This window comes from Salvelinus sp. IW2-2015, linkage group LG10 (assembly GCF_002910315.2).
Source record: "Salvelinus sp. IW2-2015 linkage group LG10, ASM291031v2, whole genome shotgun sequence".
Taxonomy (NCBI): domain Eukaryota; kingdom Metazoa; phylum Chordata; class Actinopteri; order Salmoniformes; family Salmonidae; genus Salvelinus; species Salvelinus sp. IW2-2015.
The window spans coordinates 11,073,773-11,090,159 of record NC_036850.1 but is presented as its reverse complement, the minus strand read 5'-3'; the positions used below and the strand labels follow the sequence as shown (position 1 = coordinate 11,090,159).

The window sequence follows — 16,387 nt, the reverse complement described above, 5'->3', positions numbered from 1 at the left end:
AACCCTAACCTTAACCCCAAAACCCTAAATCTAACCCTTAAGCTGAAAATAGCAAATTCAGGACATGAAGAAATCTTTTTTTTTATTGTTTTCCTACCTTATCAGGACATTCGGGTGAATTATTAGGACATTAGGGTCCTGGTAAAGGAAGGAAAAAGGTATAAAAACAAGTACACACACACACTCACTCTCTTTCGCTCTCTCGCTCAAACGCACAGCCCTCTGGGTAATGTCTAGTATGTTGGATAAAGAACTTTGAAACAGCTTGAGTGTGTCCTTTTCTGTCTGTGAGATTAGTTAGAAAAAGTTTCATGTTTAATCCTTCATTCCATTCTCCCCCTTCCCTCCCTTCTGTCTAACTCTGGGGCCCACCTCACCTGTTTGCATCTCTCCTGCTTCCTGCTTCATGCGATCAATAAAAATAGAAATTGGAAAAAATATCTTCAGTTCACCTCTGGGATTAACACCAATACTAACCTCTGAGTCTGTCTCAAGGTCCTATTGACCCAGTCAACTGAGACCCTCTACTCTGTCACCATCAGTGTGTCTGTCTGCTGACCTGACATGACAGGGGCATGCTAGTCTCTTTTAATGGAGGTAGTTTGTATTTACTGTGCCTTACGTATTTATTTGGACAGTGAAGCTAAAACGTTTAATTTGGCTCTATACTCCACGATTTTGGATTTGAGATCAAATGTTTTATATGAGGCAACAGTGACAGTGTCACCTTTTATTTGAGGGTATTTTCAAACATATCTGTTGCACCATTTAGAAATCAATGCACTTTATGTATCTAGTCCCCCCATTTGAAGGTGTAATAATTATTTTGACAAATTCACTTATATGGTTTTCAGTTTAGTCAAAAGTTTAGTATTTTGGTCCCATATTCCCAGCACACAATGACTACATCAAGCGTGTGACTCTACAAAGTTATTGGATGCGTTTGCAGTTTGTTTTGGTTGTGTTTTGGGATGTTGTGCCCAGTAGAAACGAATGGTTAATAATGTATTGTGTCATTTTGGAGTCACTTTTATTGTAAATTAGACTAGAATATGTTTCTGAACACTTTTACATTAATGTGGATGCTACCATGATTATGGAACATAATCAATTAATCATGAAAGTTACAGATTAAAGTGACTCCAAAATGACACTACATTATTTACAATTCATTTCTATTGGCCACAGCGTAATCCGAAACACAACCACAGCAAATTGCAAATGCATCCAACAAGTTTGTAGTCACAAGCTTGATGTAGTCATTGCATGCTAGGAATATGGMACCAAATACTAAACTTTTGAATTAATGTTATATACTGTAAGTGAATTTGTCCAAATACTTATGACACCTTCAAATGTGGGAACTAGATACATAAAGTGCTTTCATTTGAAGAGTTGAATTCCAAAATACTATCCATTTTAAGAAACGTTGGTGAATTAGATTTTATTGTTTAATCGGCGTCCCGTTAGCGGGACACCTGTGGACAACATCCGGTGAARTTGGAGGGCGCACAATTCAAATAAATAATCGTAATATTAAACATTTATGAACAAGTATCTTATATCATTTAAAAGCGTACATTCTTGTTAATCTAACTGCGTTGTCCGGTTTACAATAGGCTTTACAGCGAAAGCATACCATGCGATTGTTTGAGGACGGCGCCCCACATCAACATATTTTTCAACCAGCACAGGCTTCATAAAATCACAAATAGCGATTAAATGAATCACTTACTTTTGAAAATCTTCCTCTGTTTGCAATCCCAAGGGTCCCAGCTACAACATGAATGGTCGTTTTGTTAGATAAAATCCTTCTTTATTTCCCAAAAAGTCTGTTTAGTTGGCGCCATCAATTTCAGTAATCCACTCGTTCAAAATGTAGACAAAGGAATCCAAAAACCTACCGCTAAACTTTGTTCAAACAAGTCAAACTACATTTCTATTTAATCCTCAGGTACCCTAAAATGTAAATAAAATACTGTTGACATCTAGTGGAAGCCATAGGAATTGCAATCTGGGAGCTAGAATTGCATAGGACCCATAGCTTTCCATTATAAGAGCCTGGGACCTAAAAAAAATAAAATAAAGAATCAGGTTGGTTTTTCTTTGGATTTTTGCATACCATATCAATTATGTGATAGTCTCATACATTATTTGAACATTTCTACAAACGTCAAAGTGTTTTCTATCCAATGATACCAATTATATGCATATCCTGGCTTATGGGCCTGAGTAACAGGCAGTTTACTTTGGGCACATCAGTCAGGAGGAAATTCAGGAAAACAGACCCTAGCCCTAAGAAGTTTTAAATGATTGAACGTCTGTAGATGGGCTATAGGCGATTTATTGTTGAAAGTCAGCAGACATGCAGTTGGCATGTTACTGATAGTCTATAGATAGTCCATCGGTAGATGCTCTACAAGTGTTACCATACCCTTAAATATAGAACTTGTTATCTAATATCCAATAGCTTCAGTGTCCAAATAAATACTTAGGGAGGTGTGTGCACGTGTCTTTGTTTTGTGTGCGTGTGCGCGTGTGTGTGGGTTCGTGTGTATCCCCCTAATGCCCGTGGGAAGGAGAGTCAATGTGATCATTGCATTGGATCAAAGCCAGGTGTAAATCTGTCCCTCCATGTTAAAGACAGTCCCTGCCTGTCTCCCACAGCACTGGTAATGAGACCAGACAGATGGCGGCATCCCCTCACTGAGCTCCATTTCCATTCTCTTAATGTCAATCTAGGATTCCTCCCTCTGTCTGCACCCATGGCCTTAATCACACTGAGCAACACTGACACTCCTCGGGACCTAATGATCCCAGATTGACACAGTTCAGGTGTTCCCAGCATGACACTTAAAGCCTGCCGTCAGCGCGGGGATTAAGAGTGGGAGAGATGAGAGCACACAGACACACTACACATTGTCAGAAAGTTACATACGCACTCACATATTCAGTCAGACAGTTACACACACTAAACTTTGTAGAAACAACCAAATTCAAAAACATGCATTTATTAAACGTTTCATTCATCAGATATGACTATTGGAGCCTTCTCCCCTATAACTATTTATAACTATGTCACTGATATCATTAAAACTGGATGAAATCTCTTTCCCTTTCCTTCCCACCTGTCTCCTGTGTGCTGAAGAGTTTTGATTGGAGCAGTAGGGGGACCCTGTCTGTGTCAAACAGGGCCCAGGGAACTGAGGGGAGTGGGGGTGGGCAGAGGCAAAGCCCTCGCCCCTAATCCCATGCTAGAAGGTGTCTGCTCAATTAGAGGCATCCTTGACTCAGGGGAGAGACGGCCTCGGCTCAGGAGCTCTCTCACCTTGGCACCCTCTCCTTGGCAACGCTGCCATGCTCCAAATTGAGGTTGAAGGCTGTTCCGTCCTCGTCCCCCCCCGCTCAATATCCCCGACATGGCCAGAGTGGTCTTTCTGTGTGAGCGTTGGCTGTGACTGTGACAATGTGTAGCAAGGCTGGGTGGTGTCTGTCTTGCTGGGCCAGGGCCAGTGGCTCTCGGGCGGGAAGAGGGGAGGGGATTGACAGTGCCTGCCTAGTCAGGTCTGGGAACACATTCTTGCCTGTATGTTTCTCCTGCTCATTGAAGAGATTTGGGGGATGCATCGATTTAGCCTCGGAAAATGAGAGGGACGAGTCCTCTGGCATATGTTGGCTTCTATTCTGATCTTGTATAACTTTGCTGTTTGTGTGTTTATGTGTGTGTGTGTTGCAGACGTCACAGCGAAGGAGTTTATTGAGCAGCGTGGTAGCTTGAGGAGTCGCTATGAACTGCTGGTGGACTTCCTGTCAGAGATGTTGGCGGTGGGCGTTGATGACATCAACGTCTTCAGCCTGATGGACGTCAGGGAGAGGACACTGGACGTGCGCTTCGCAGTGCACAGCAGTCCTTTCCTCAGAGCAGAGAAACTACAGGGATACCTCGCTGCTCACAAACAAAAGGTACTGTATAATGATGACCCTGGAAGTTATCCTGTTGGATACACTGTGATTTTCTGTGAGTAAAAAAATGACAATAAAAAAACGATGGTGTGATGATTTTAATGAGCCTCACTCAATGTTAAGCATTAGAAGATGCAACCATAACTTGACCCCACAAAAAATACACACAGGATTACTGGACAGAAGACATTTGCATGTATGGTCCAATTATGGAAAATACAGTCACTCAGGATTGTTGCTAGCCTGTTTTGAAGAGAGGGGGATTTCAATCGAAACAATATGCAATATGTATTTGTGTAGCCTTCTGTTTTCCACATAATGAAAAATATAACCCTCTAGTTTTTTTGAGCTGGTTTATGTGGATGTTACTAATGGATTATGTAACATTGCAATGTCAATTACAGTATAATATATCTGAATCTGCTATTATGGTGTTGTCACTTTGAATACGTTAGTTATTGCAGTATTGGACTGTATTCACCAGACCAGCTATAGATTATTGTGAGCTGTGGAGCCTTACAGTGTAGTTGTTACACAGGGACAATCTTTAAAGTTAAACCAGACCATTAAATCGCCTAGTGGTTAACCGTGTTGGGCCAGTAACCAAAAGGTCGCTGGTTTGAATCCCTGAGCCGACTAGGTGAAAAGTCTTGAGCAAGGCACAAAACCCTACTGTAATTGCTCTTTTAAGTCGCTCTGGATAAGAGAATCTGTCAAATTACTAAATGTACAATTTCAAAATTGTAATCATGACCAACACTTAGTTTCTGCTTCCTCCTGTTCTGACATCTCTTCATTGAGGCGCACATTCACTTCCTCTTTCATGCAGTTGAAAGCTAGAGAGAAATAGTGTAGGGAGAGAAAGAGAGAGAGAGAGGGGGATATGCAGAGTTAGAGAAGGAGAGGGAAATCAGTGAAAGAAAGACAGAAATAAAGAGAAAGGGAGAGAGAGAAGGAAAGGAAAGGAGAGGTAGGGGATGCTTCAGGTGTGGTTTGTGGTTGGTCTGTGCTCTTTCATCTGGATTTTGTGTGTGCCCCTCTGAAAAGACATCGATCACAATGAGATGTGAAGCGTGGCGAGTGAAGATGAGCGCGGAGAGGGAAATAGGGAGGGGGGATGGCTGCGGTTATTAAAGTTTGCAATTCTACAGTAATGCTCGGAAATATGAGAGACAAAATGGTATTTTCTCTCTCTCTCTCTCTCTGTTGCTTTCACGGCAATAGAGATTTCCCTTGCTGGTAGAGCATTTCAATTCTTAGTGCACCCCTGACAGTTTTAGAACATATTGGTTTGCTGTGGTTAAATTCATTGATATGTAAGACCAAGTTCTATGTTCTTCTTGTAGAAGTAATAAAGTGTCTAGAGAGAAGGGATATTCTAGTTGATTTTGGAAAGTGAAAGGGGACCCTTTTGTGTTATAGATCTCTGCTTCCAGGCCTTTTGTTGTGAGACTTCATTTCTGGATTCTGTAATGTAAAATGGGTTGTCTGGGTACATGGCCAATCCCAAAATAATTATAAGTAAGTTGTCGAAATATCCAAACATAGCCCTACATACTCTTTGTCAGCGTCTTGCCGGTAGATGATATTGTGAAGGAAAATGCCTCCCCTAAGTCCCATAATAAAAACTGTGTTTTGAAGTACACTACATGACCAAAATCATGGGCATTAATATGGAGTTGGTCCCCCCTTTGCTGCTGTAACAGCCTCCACTCTTCTGGGAAGGCTTTCCACTAGATGTCGGAACATTGCTGCGGGGGCTTCCATTCGGCCACAAAAGCGTTAGTGAGGTCGGTCAGGCACTGATGTTGGGCGATTAGACCTGGCTTGCAGTCGGCATTCCAATTCATCCCAAAGGTGTTCGATGGGGTTGAGGTCAGGACTCTGTGCAGGCCAGTGAAGTTCTTCCACACCAATCTAATGGGCCTAGCCCGAACCATAAAAAACAGCCCCAGACCATTATTCCTCCTTCACCAAATTTTACAGTTTTACAGATTCATCACTCCAGAGAACACGTTTACACTGCTCCAGAGTCCAATGGTGGTGAGCTTTACACCACTCCAGCCGACGCTTGGCATTATGCATGGTGATCTTAGKCTTGTGTGTGGCTGCTCGGCCATGGAAACCCCTTTCATGAAGTTACAGACGAACAGTTCTTGTGCTGACTTTGCTTCCAGAGGCAGTTTGGAACTCGGTAGTGAGTGTTGCAACCAAGGACAGACGATTTTTACAAAAATAATTGTCTATGGAGATTGGCTGTGTGCTCGGTTTTATATACCTGTCAGCAACGGGTGTGGCTGAAATAGCCGAATCCCAAAATTTGAAGGGATGGCCACATACGTTTGTATATACAGTGGCTTGTGAAAGTTTTCACCCCCTTTGCATTTTTCCAATTTTTTTGCCTTACAACCTGGAACTAAAATTGAATTTTTGGGGGGTTTGTATTATTTTATGAACACAACATGCCTACCACTTTGAAGATGCAAAATATGTTTTATTGTGAAACAAACAAGAAATAAGACAAAAAAACTGAAAACTGAGCGTGCATAACTATTCACCCCCACAAAGTCAATACTTTGTAGAGCCACCTTTTGCAGCAATTACAGTTGCAAGTCTGTTGGAGTATGTCTCTATAAGCTTGGCACATATAGCCACTGGGATTTTTGCCCATTCAAGGCAAAACTGCTCCAGCTCCTTCAAGTTGGATGGGTTCTGCTGGTGTACAGCAATCTTTAAGTCATACCACAGATTCTCAATTGGATTGAGGTCTGTGCATTGACTAGGCCATTCCAAGACATTTAAATGTTTCCCCTTAAACCACTCGAGTGTTGCTTTAGCAGTATGCTTAGGGTTATTGTCCTGCTGGAAGGTGAACCTCCGTCCCAGTCTCAAATCTCTGGAAGACTGAAACAGGTTTCCCTCAAGAATCTCCCTGCAAACCCATCATTCCTTCAATTCTGACCAGTTTCCCAGTCCCTGCCGATGAAAAACATCCCCACAGCTGGTGGGGATGATGTTCTCAGGGTGATGAGAGGTGTTGGGTTTGCGCCAGACATAGCATTTTCCTTGATGGCCAAAAAGCTAAATTTTTGTCTCATCTCACCAGAGTACCTTCTTTCATATGTTTGGAGAGTCTCCCACATGCCTTTTGGTGAACACCAAATGTGTTTGCTTATTTTTTTCTTTAATGCCCTCCTTGCCTGGTCCGTGAGTTTTGGTGGGTGGCCCTCTCTTGGCAGGTTTGTTGTGGTGCCATATTCTTTCAGATTTTTAATAATGTATTTAATGGTGTTCCGTGGAATGTTCAAAGTTTCAGATATTTTTTTATAACCCAACCCTGATCTGTACTTCTCCACAACTTTGTCCCTGACCTGTTTGGAGAGCTCCTTGGTCTTCATGGTGCTGCTTGCTTAGTGGTGTGGCAGACTCTGGGGCCTTTCTGAACAGGTGTATATATACTGAGATCATGTGACACTTTGATTGCACACAGGTGTACTTTATTTAACTAATTATGTGACTACTGAAGGTAGTTAGGGGCTTATTTAGGGGCTTCATAGCAAAGGGGGTGAATACATATGCACACACCACTTTTCCGTCTTTTTTTAATTACATGTTTTGAAACAAGTTATTTTTTTCATTTCACTTCACCAATTTGGACTATTTTGTGTATGTCCATTGCATGAAATCTGAATAAAAATCCATGTTAAACTACAGGTTGTAATGCAACAAAATAGGAAAAACACCAAGGGGGATGAATACTTTTGCAAGGCACGTTATAGTGTATATTGTATCTCTGTTGGTGATCGGCTGGGGGTCTGTGGATTGTGAATAGGGCATGTGATATTGGTAGAGTTGTGAGTGTAGTGGTGGAATAGACATGGGGAGAGGGAGCCCCTTTGTTACTTTTAAACAGTGTTTTATTTACTGCCCCTGATCTCTGACAGCCCATCCCTACCCTATTTCCCCACGTATGCCCTTCTCCCTTCTCTTTCTGCTCTCTCCCAGTGTGTGTGTGTCTCTGGCTTTGAACACTCAAGATCCACCTGCAGCCTGCTGGGATTGAGGAAGTGRAAATCTCAGTATGCTCCTCCCCCAAAGGTTCTCCTCTCTTCTCCCCGTTTACCCCTCTGTTTTCCTCCTCATATCCCCCTTATTACCCTGCTTCCCCCCCCCCCTCATCTCCCCCTCAACCCCTCCCATACACATACCCTGTGATGTGGCAAAGGCAGAGACACACTGACAGAAACAGACAATGCCTAAAAAACATGAGGTGAGATACACCCAGGGACAGAGTGAAGCAGGAAAAAACTTTTCTGGTAACATTTTCTATGAAGTCCATATGCATAATGCATTATACAGCATTATACATGTTCTCATAATGCATTATACAGCATTATACATGTTCTCATAATGCACTCTGGTAGAGTAATAATGCAGTATAAACCAGTGGTGGTCAGTGCTGTTTAAGATTAGGGAGGACAATTTGGGGGGGATTATGAACATGTCCTTATTTCTATTACAGCATGTTGGATGACTGTCATTCAAATTCCATTCACCCAGTTCAATGTAACTGCAATAGGTTTAGGCTACTGCATGATACTCTAATTGTCCCTATACCCATCATGAGGTTGCTACAACCTAGCCTATGAATGACAGTTTACAGCGTAGGTGCACGCACACAGGTCGAGAGACAAATGTGAGGTGACAGACAGTGACATTCAGTACCACCTTTCACACTCTTGCCTGGATGTAGATGATATAGGGTGTAATCATTTGTCGAACAGTTGCAAACAGGAGTTTATATTGGACAAATTCAGGTATGTTCATCCCCGTTTTGTTCCATTTGTTTCCACGTAAAAAAACGTTTTCAGCATAATCGGCAGAATGAATACACCCTTGATCTCGCGTAAACACAGTTCACTTTCATAGCAGCCACGTTGTATTCCTTCTCGCATTGATGTGGTCTACCTCCTCTCACCTCTTCCCTTCGCTTGTGGACTTCAATGCACAACACATCAGCTGTACGTGACCAGGCAAAATAACCTTTCCAAACCAAACCGCTACACACAGCCTACATCGTTGTCACCATATTRGCTAAAGTAACATCATATTCAGCATAGCTAACAGAACTAACGCGTTAGTAAACCCTCTACAATCATGCAGAAACGTTAGTGTACAGTCAGTAAGCAGTTACACCGGCGGGCCCTGGTTAGCAATAAATGAGTAATATTAAAAGATGACCTTGACTTGGAAGAGTTCCAGTGTTGTGTTGGAAAGTCATAGCTAACATAGTATCCCTCTGTTTGAGCGGGGTGTTTCAGTAGGCTAAACTAGCTAGCTGCATTTGCTAGCTAAGTAAGTGAAATTGAAAGTGAAAAAAKATGAGGAAATCTCTCTAACATAGCATTCCTCAGTTTTAGCTAACATAGCTTTCCTTTCTTTAGGCAGGGTGTTTCAGTAGACTAAACTAGCTAGCTGCAATTATGAAATCTCTCTCTCTTTCTCTCTTGCTTCTCCTTCATTTTGGAAAAAATCAGTTTGTTCAAAACTGTTCAACTATTGTCTTTCTCTCTCTTTGAGTCAACTACTCGCCACATTTTACACACTGCAGTGCTAGCTACATTTACATTTKACATTTAAGTCATTTAGCAGACGCTCTTATCCAGAGCGACTTACAAGTTGGTGCATTCACCTTAAGCTAGATGTAGCTTATGATTCCAGTTCTAGATTAATTATCTGATCCTTTGATTGGATGGACAACGTATCATTTTATGCTGCAAGAGCTCTGATAGTCTGGAGGTCGTCCTCTGGAAGTTGTCATAATTACTGTGTAAGTCTATGGAAGGGGGTGAGAACCATGAGCCTCCTAGGTTTTGTATTGAAGTACCCAGAGGAGGACGAAAGCTAGCTGTCCACCGGCTACACCATGGCGCTACACTACAGAGTGCTGTTGAGGCTACTGTAGACCTTCTTTGCGTAATAGTGTTTTTTAATCAGTTATTGGTGGCGTGATTATATTTAGCGTGCTTCCTACCTTTGTTGGTTGCAGAGCAGGTGCTGCAGTGTATTGTTGTTTAGAGGATGGGTTTGTGACTGAAGGTTGTTTAAATCTAGACTCCATTTTTGTTCTGGTTCCCGGTTTGACCACAGACAGTGACCCTGTGAGACAGCATTTAATTTTTTCAAATCAAATCAAATCAAAGTGTATTTGTCACATGCGCCGAATACAACAGGTGTAGACCTTACAGTGAAATGCTTACTTACAGGCTCTAACCAATAGTGCAAAAAAGGTATTAGGTGAACAATAGGTAAGTAAAGAAATAAAACAACAGTAAAAAGACAGGCTATATACAGTAGCGAGGCTATAAAAGTAGCGAGGCTACATACAGACACCGGTTAGTCAGGCTGATTGAGGTAGTATGTATATGTAGATATGGTTAAAGTGACTATGCATCTATGATGAACAAAGAGTAGCAGTAGCGTAAAAGAGGGGTTGGCGGGTGGTGGGTGGCAGGACACAATGCAGATAGCCCGGTTAGCCAATGTCCGGGAGCACTAGTTGGTCGGCCCAATTGAGGTAGTATGTACATGAATGTATAGTTAAAGTGACTATGCATATATGATAAACAGAGAGTAGCAGCAGCGTAAAAGAGGGGTTGGGGGGTTGAGGGGAGCACACAATGCAAATAGTCCGGGTAGCCATTTGATTACCTGTTCAGGAGTCTTATGGCTAGGGGGTAAAAACTGTTGAGAAGCCTTTTTGTCCTAGACTTGGCACTCTGGTACCGCTTGCCATGTGATAGTATAGAGAACAGTCTATGACTGGGTTGGCTGGGGTCTTTGATAATTTTTAGGGCCTTCCTCTGACACCGCCTGGTGTAGAGGTCCTGGATGGCATGCAGCTTAGCCCCAGTGATGTACTGGGCCGTACGCACTACCCTCTGTAGTGCCTTGCGGTCAGAGGCCGAGCAATTGCCGTACCAGGCAGTGATGCAACCAGACAGGATGCTCTCGATGTTGCACCTGTAGAACCTTTTGAGGATCTCAGGACCCATGCCAAATCTTTTTAGTTTCCTGAGGGGGAATAGGCTTTGTCGTGCCCTCTTCACGACTGTCTTGGTGTGTTTGGACCATTCTAGTTTGTTGTTGATGTGGACACCAAGGAACTTGAAGCTCTCAACCTGCTCCACTACAGCCCTATCAATGAGAATGGGGGCGTGCTCGGTCCTCCTTTTCCTGTAGTCCACAATCATCTCCTTAGTCTTGGTTACGTTGAAGGATAGGTTGTTATTCTGGCACCACCCGGCCAGGTCTCTGACCTCCTCTCTATAGACTGTCTCATCGTTGTCGGTGATCAGGCCTACCACTGTTGTGTCATCTGCGAACTTAATGATGGTGTTTGAGTCGTGCCTGGCCATGCAGTCGTGGGTGAACATGGGAGTACAAGAGGGGACTGAGCACACACCCCTAGGGAGCTCCAGTGTTGAGGAGCAGCGTGGCAGATGTGTTACCTACCCTCACCACCTGAGGGTGGCCCGTCAGGAAGTCCAGGATCCAGTTGCAGAGGGAGGTGTTTAGTCCCATGATCCTTAGCTTAGTGATGAGCTTTGCGGGTACTATGGTGTTGAACACTGAGCTGTAGTCAATGAATAGCATTCTCACATAAGTGTTCCTTTTGTCCAGGTGGGAAAGGGCAGTGAGGAGTGCAATAGAGATTGCATCATCTGTGGATCTGTTTGGGCGGTATGCAAATTGGAGTGGGTCTAGGGTTTCTGGGATAATAGTGTTGATGTGAGCCATTACCAACCTTTCAAAGCACTTCATGGCTACGGACGTGAGTGCTACGGGTCTGTCGTCATTTAGGCAGGTTGCCTTTGTGTTCTTGGGCACAGGGACTATGGTGGTCTGCTTGAAACATGTTGGTATTACAGACTCAATCAGGGACATGTTGAAAATGTCAGTGAAGACACCTGCCAGTTGGCCAGCACATGCCCGGAGCACACGTCCTGGTTAATGCATCTGGCCCCAAAGCCTTGTGTATGTTGACCTGTTTAAAGGCCTTACTCACGTCGGCTACGGAGAGCGTGTTCACACAGTCGTCCGGAACAGCTGATGCTCTCATGCATGCCTCAGTGTTGCTTGTCTCGAAGCGAGCATAGAAGTGATTTAGCTCGTCTGGTAGGCTCGTGTCACTGGGCAGCTCGTGGCTGTGCTTCCCTTTGTAGTCTGTAATAGTTTGCAAGCCCTGCCACATAAGACGAGCGTCGGAGCCGGTGTAGTATGATTCAATCTTAGCCCTGTATTGAAGCTTTGCCTGTTTGATGGTTTGTCGCAGGGCATAGCAGGATTTCTTGTAAGCTTCCGAGTCCTGCCCCTTTAGCTCAGTGCGAATGTTGCCTATAATCCATGGCTTCTGGTTGGGGAATGTAAGTACAGTCACTGTGGGGACGACGTCCTCGATGCACTTATTGATAAAGCCAGTGACTGATGTGGTGTACTCCTCAATGCCATCGGAAGAATCCCGGAACATGTTCCTGTCTGTGATAGTAAAACAGTCCTGTACTTTTAGCATCTGCTTCTTCTGACCACTTTTTTATAGACCGAGTCACTGGTGCTTCCTGCTTAAATTTTTTCTTGTAAGCAGGAATCAGGAGGATAGAGTTGTGGTCGGAATAACCAAATGGAGGGACGAGGGAGAGCTTTGTGTGGATTACAGGTGATCTGGAATTTTTTTTCCCTCTGGTTGCACATTTAACATGTTGATAGAAATTTGGTATGATAAGTATTTCAGCTTACCATGATCAGCTTACCACTTTTGTTTCACATGTCAGACCAGCAACAACCAAACAGCTGTACTGAACATGCTGCTAAGTACTGCTAATGAGCATGATGATTTTAGGTCTAGTGTGTAATTATGGTTTGTTTGTATGACTGACTGTATCATTAAATGGCTGTTCAGCTGGTGTTCTCTAAGAACGGAGCCATTGAGCACCCTCCTGTCTGATTGGCTTACCTAGAGAGAGAGAGAGAGAGAGAGAGAGAGAGAGAGAGAGATTTATGTTTATTTATTTTCCCTTTTGTACTTTAACTATTTGCACATCATTACAACACTGTATATACAGATGAAGTCGGAAGATTACATAAACTTAGGTTGGAGTCATTAAAACTCGTTTTTCAACCACCCCACCAATTTCTTATTAACAAACTATAGTTTTGGCAAGTCGGTTAGGACATCTACTTTGTGCATGACACAAGTAATTTTTCCAACAATTGTTTACAGACAGATTATTTCACTTAGAATTCACTGTATCACAATTCCAGTGGGTCAGAAGTTTACATACACTAAGTTGACTGTGCCTTTAAACAGCTTGGAAAATTCCAGAAAATTATGTCATGGCTTTAGAAGCTTCTGATAGGCTAATTGACATAATTTGAGTCAATTGGAGGCCTACCTTCAAACTCAGTGCCTCTTTGCTTGACATCATGGGAAAATCAAATTAAATCAGCTAAGACCTCAGAAAAACTTTTTGTAGACCTCCAGAAGTCTGATTTATCCTTTGCAAATGCCTGAAGGTACCACATTCATCTGTACAAACAATAGTACGCAAGTATAAACACCATGGGACCACGCAGCCGTCATACCGCTCAGGAAGGAGACGCGTTCAGTCTCCTAGAGATGAAAGTACTTTGGTGCGAAAAGTGCAAATCAATCCCAGAACAACAGCAAAGGACCTTGTGAAGATGCTGGAGCAAACCGGTACAAAAGTATCTATATCCACAGTAAAACGAGTCCTATATCGACATAACCTGAAAGGCCGCTCAGCAAGGACGAAGCCACTGCTCCAAAACCGCCATAAAAAAGCCAGACTACGGTTTGCAACTGCGCATGGGGACAAAGATCATACTTTTTGGAGAAATTTTCTCTGGTCTGATGAAACCATAATGACCATCGTTATGTTTGGAGGGAAAAGGGGGAGGCTTGCATGCCGAAGAACACCATCCCAACCATGAAGCAGCGGGGTGGCAGCATCATTTTGTGAGGGTTCTTTGCTGCAGGAGAGACTGGTGCACTTCACAAAATAGATGGCAGCATGCGAAATTAAAATTATGTGGATATATTGAAGCAACATCTCAAGACATCAGTCAGGAAGTTAAAGCTTGGTCGCAAATGGGTCTTCCAAATGGACAATGACCCCAAGCATACTTCCAAAGTTGTGGCAAAATGGCTTATGGACAACAAAGTCAAGGTATTGGAGTGGCCATCACAAAGCCCTGACCTCCACCCTATAGAAAATGTGTGGGCAGAACTGAAAAAGTGTGTGCGAGCAAGGAGGCCTACAAACCTGACTCAGTTACACCAGCTTTGTCAGAAATCATTCTCTCTACTATTATTCTGACATTTCACATTCTTAAAATAAAGTGGTGATCCTAACTGACCTAAGACAGGGAGTTTTTACTAGGATTAAATGTCAGGAATTGTGAAAAACTGAGTTTAAATGTATTTGGCTAAGGTGGATGTAAACTTCTGACTTCAACTGTAGACATATGACATTTGGAACTTTTGTAAGTGTAATGTTTACTGTTATTTTTTTTGCTGTTTATTTCACTTTTGTTTATTTGGTGTTACTTGCTTTGGCAATTGAAACATATGATTCCCATGCCAATAAAGCCGTTAAATTGAATTGAGAGAAAGAGAGACACTGTGCCTCAGATCCACATAGGGGAAAGATGAGACCTTGAGGAATAAAAGCACAGCATTCCCCAATAGCATGTTACTGTAGCTTTGACTGTGCATCGTGTCTTTCTGTTATTCCTCTCCTCTCTTTTCCAACTGTAATTCAGACAAACTGTAAATCAGACAAACTCAAATCCAATATGGTCAGCAAAGCGTTTGTCAGTTTAAAACAAACGAATTAGCCTCAGGTCCAACCTGTATAATTTGTCTTCCTCCTCCCTCCCGCCTTCTGGGCAACGATGTCCCAGTTTTCAGCATATTCTTTGTAGGCCTACAAGTCCCTAGGGTGCCTTTACTGTTTTCTCCACAGACTCTGCCCCAGGGAGGCATGGGTATTGTAGTCGAAGCCTCATGGGTGCCTCAAACTGTGGTTTGATAAAACTGACAGTACGGTCATGCGCAAAGCGTAAAGAGCGATCACGTTGCCATCCCTTCCCAGAGGTCATTTGGTGTTATATGAAATGTCTCTTCTGCCTGTATAGGGATTCTGGGTGTGCAGTATTTGTCATTGGGCACACACCCATACACACACACCATATTTCTCTGGTGAGCTTGTTGTGTGTCTTTCTACGCAAGTGGATTGGGAGATGTTCCATATCAGAAGTGTTTAACCTCTCAGATAAGAAATGTAAAGCACGTTTTCAGGCAGTCATTACACGGTAATGTGACATTGGGGATGTACATGCACGGTAAAGGGGCGCCAGACACATACGTTACATTTAGAGAGTCCTAGAGCTTGAGTGGACGGGTGGGAAGGGGAAGATAGCAGTGGAGATGAGAAAGAGAGTCAGGGATGTCTTTTGATACACATCCTGAAGTTTCCCTTGGGTTCTCACTCTACCCATTTTCCTTTAAGTGCTCTCATTGTGTGGGATTGGTAGAGATAAACACATCCGCATTCTGACATTCTCTTTAATGTTCACACACAAGCACTTACTGGTGTATTCTGAGGGGAACTCAACAAACTTTCCTCTCTTCCTTTCCATGCACATCCACTCAAATACAGATGGTACAACACTCTCAGTCACTGATCAAATTGTACCAGCCTAGACACTTTATTCTGCATAGAAACAACAGTTCAATTGGACACTTGAAGGTGGTAGAACTGCTGCTTTTCCATTTGACATTTTAAAATCTCCTAACCTAAGGCAGGGGAGCTCTGTTCCGCTGGGGTTCTTCCCAATTAAAATCTGGCACAAATAATACAGTATACATTCTGTGCATGCATGACATATGCCTGTAAACCATGTCTTTGTCAGCCTTGGTAGTGTCTGTGGTCACAGTGAAGAGGAGGGGTATGTAACTGGTTGTGTGGGAGGAGGAGGTGTCTCCCCTTAGAGCGGGAGTCGGGAGGGGGTTAGATGGGAAGTGGTGGTGAGTGTGGCCCATCTAAGTGAAATGTGCTGTGGTACTGCAGCGCTGAAACAGATTATCTCTGGATGGCTCTCCTCACTCCCAGACACACACACACACACACACACACACACACACACAGAGAGAGAGAGAGAGAGAGAGAGAGAGAGAGAGAGAGAGAGAACACAGGCCATGGTGTACTGTATGTTATATTTACAGTATCAGCACACTTGGAAAATCACACGCTTGGAGGGCCATTTGGAGAGGGTTGTATTGTGTGGGTTTGCATGTGTATATCCATCCGTGTGTGTGACCATGTGCATTTCTGTAAGTGTG

General features: G+C 43.1%; 1 pseudogene; it reads left to right on the top strand.

Annotated features, from left to right (window-relative positions):
* LOC111969271 (neural-cadherin-like) overlaps positions 1-16,387 on the top strand; it is a 224,035-nt pseudogene that overhangs the window by 168,379 nt on the left and 39,269 nt on the right.